The sequence below is a fragment of the Alligator sinensis genome, unplaced genomic scaffold (genome assembly GCF_000455745.1).
Source record: "Alligator sinensis unplaced genomic scaffold, ASM45574v1 scaffold341_2, whole genome shotgun sequence".
NCBI lineage: Eukaryota > Metazoa > Chordata > Crocodylia > Alligatoridae > Alligator > Alligator sinensis.
In genome coordinates, this window is record NW_005842420.1 from 20979 (window position 1) to 24744 (window position 3766).

The window sequence follows — 3766 nt, forward strand, 5'->3', positions numbered from 1 at the left end:
TTACTGAAGTTCTTAGAATTATTGTTTGATATTACCTTCAGACTCTGATAATACTACAGGTTTAAAACACAACTAGTGTTTTCAAAGTCTCTTTGTGACTTCATCTTTGTTGATGACTGTGCATTATGTGCAGACTCACAGGCTGAAATGCAATGGTCCATGGACCTATTCTCATCAGCCTGCAACAACTTTGGACTTACTATCAACATGAAGAAGACTGAAGTGATGTTTCAACCTCCACCTGGCACAGCATTCCAGGAACCCTACATCTCATTAAAGGCCAACAATTGTCAATGGTCAACAAGTTTGCCTATCTAGGCAGCACGCTCTCCTGTGCTGTCCACATTGACAATTAAGTCAACGCAAGGCTAGCAAAAGCCAGTGTGGCCTTTGGCAGACTCTGTAAGTCAGTCTGGGACAGCAGAAGCATTGGAATGTCAACAAAACTGAAGGTTTACAAAGCCATCATTCTCTTGACCCTCCTTTATGCCTGCAAAACCTGGACCGTCTACCAGCATCATGCCAAGAAATGAAACCACTTCCACCTGTGCTGCCTGTGAAAGATGCTAAAGATCAAGTGGGAGGACCAAATTCTGGACACTGAGGTGCTCAGAAGATCAGCTCTCCACAGTATCCACACCCGAATGAAACTAGCACAGCTAAGATTGGCTGGCCACATTTCAAGAATGCCAGACACTTGCCTGCAGAAGAAAATCCTCTATGGCAAACTGTGAAATGGAGTACGCTTTCATGACACACCAAAAAAGCGGTACAAGGACACCCTAAAGATGTCCCTAAAGAGTTTGGGCATCAACCCGGAGTCATGGGAGCAAATCGCTCATGACCATCCATCCTGGAGGTCATCAGTCCAGAGCAGAACACTGGCCTTTGGGCAGCAGCACGTGGTAGAGGCAGTGTGGAAGCACATGGCCAGGAATATGAGGACCTCTTGTGTCCATTCTTTGTCGTTCTTCTACCGCTGCTGCAGAAGATTGTTCAGGGCAAAGATTGGGCTTATAAGTCACTTACATACCCATGCAACCTAGCCTCCACTCTCTTCTCTCTCTTTTTTCTCCTTTTTCCTTTTGTTTCTCCTTTCTCTTTTTTCCCCTCCCTTTTTCTTTCCACTTCCTTTCTATCTTCTCCCCCCTCCCCACCCCATCCTGTTGGATGTAGTCATCTTTATTTTTGCTTGCAAAGGATGAACAAAACAGTGTTTTCAAAGTGTTTTATATAACAATGAGTGTTTGGAATCTATAGATATAGATAGAGAGTGCTTCTATACAGTTTAATTGATGGAGCACAAAACAATGCATAAGAGACCCTGGGCAAAAAGTCATAGACTATTAAGGTATTTGGGATCAAATGTCAAGGTGACAGGTATGATAGGATCCAAGATAGACAGAAGTCTTCAGTTCTAATTCTGGCTCATGGCTGAGTCAGCAGTTGCTTGCTGTGAGAAATTTTTCTCATTCTTTGGCAAGAATAGCATCCAGACTAAAATAAAGTTGGCTCCCACTGTTGTATCAATAGCATGGCAGGATAAGAGGAACACCCAGCCTTTCCTGGCTGAGTTTCAGACTGTCTTTCCTTGATCCAGATGGTATTTGGTAAGATCAATCAAAGGAAGATAACGACATAAATCTTTGTGTCCTCTTTGTCTGATTAATTCTAGTGTTGAAGTACTAGAGTCATTGCTAACACAGCTGCTTAATCTTTTTGAGATGCTATTTAAACGTGCATAGACCCGAACCTTACTTAAATAATCATTTTGTAATAACATATGGTAAACATTCTATTCGATTTCTTAGAGACCTCAAAACATCTGATGGCCAGATTCCAACCAGTTCCCCAGGACATCACATATAACTTACACTTGGACAGCAGAATATCTGAAACCAGGCACAGTGCCCAGAGGCTCACACTGTTCTGATGCCTAGGATACAGTCAACAGGGAGATGTAAATATCTCCAAAGTTGATACAGAAAGACTGAAGGCACTTATATCTAACAGATGCCACTTAGGTTCCTGACTCACATCACTTACTAGGTAGTGTCAGTTAGGTATTTCTGTTCACTTACAATTCAGAGTACCTAGTCCCACTTTTAAGGAGAGTCACATAGGTCTAGAACCCAGGTAGAACCTGTCTCATACTATGGGGACTTGGATCCATAACTGCCACTTCCTAGGAAACTTTCCTTCTAGTCCCTGTTCGTATGACTCTGTAAACATATGCATTAAGCTGTCACTGATTACAAAACAGAAAACCTGTCTGCATGTTTCCCCTTCCACAGAGGAGAAACCCAACATATACAACATATACATATATATCTACGTTTATATAAAAAAAAAAGAGCATTTTATTGTATTAACTGTGACAGAGTATGTAATTCTGTAATTAAAGCTTTCACTATTGAAATGAATGAAGGGCCAGTTAAGATTGTGAGTGAAAGCTGAACTTTGTCATTTTCTAACTTCGTGTTGTTTTAACGTATTTCAGTTTGATTTTGGATAAAAATGATTACTGTACTTCACATAAAATTGCTTACAGAAATGCATGTGACCTTCTTGAAATTTGAACAACTTTTTATAATCCGTTTAATCCATTGAAAAGATCACTAATTAATGTCTAAATGTTCCAAAGATAAATTGGATGTTTTCTTTCTACTGAAGTAATAAATAGGAGATGAATCCTGAAAGTCATATTATATGAGAAAAATCAATGAAAAAACAAACCCTTTGCTGACATTCAGGCCACAATAAGAAATAGATTAATGTGTCAAAATTCCAACTGTTTGTGGCATGTGCAAAACACAGACCTCTCAAGAAGTCTCTTAAAAGTATTAAGATGTTTTAAAAAAGCTTTCCTATTAATTGTTGCAGAAAGCATAAACTATATATTTTGCTACCATCTGTAATGACAGTACTGGCAACTGCTCCTAATGTACTGCATACAGCAATTGTACATTATATTGTTTGCTTCTAAAATTATGTGCAGTTTCTAGAAATGCATCTTTGCACTTATTTTTAACTAATTAAATAATTAATTCATTTTAATAAATGTGCTCCAAGGGTGTAAAAAGTTGTAGCCATTTAGCAGGAGCAATTCTATAAGATAATTGTTGTGGTAGTAGAGACTATTTTTACCAACTTGCACTAATCTTTATTTAACATGCTAAGAAAATTAAAGAGTTTTTTTTAGAAAAACAATATATGCAGGTAGATTGAGACTTCTTTCTAAATGTTTCTGAGAATTAGCTAGAAATTACTTCCTTGAATTAGACTCCATACCATTTCATTTACATATCACTGGGCACATCTACACGAGATGTTTACTGCACAGTAGACTAATTAGCTGCACAGTAAATGTCACACGTCTACATGTGCAGCCTGATTAGGATAGAGTAAACTAATTAACTCTGCAGCAGGGTAGTACTTGTAAATACTAGTACTATCCAGTTGTAGAGTTTTTTACTCCACAGCTGCCCCAGTTGGGGCATTTAGGTGCTTCAGTGCAGGGGCTGCCTACCAACTACCCTCACTAATAAGAAGTAGTGATTCCCATTAGTCATTAATAGAAAAGGCTACCTGAAACAGAATGGGTGATTAAAACTAGGGGATTAAATAACAATTTAAGGGTGATTCAAAATAGTAACTCATCTGAGAAAAAGTGTGATCTTTAAGGGAAAAAAAACATATAAAATGCAAAAGGTGACAATGAGAAAAGGAGACAAAGTAAGAAGAAAAACTGAAGGAAAGGGAAAGA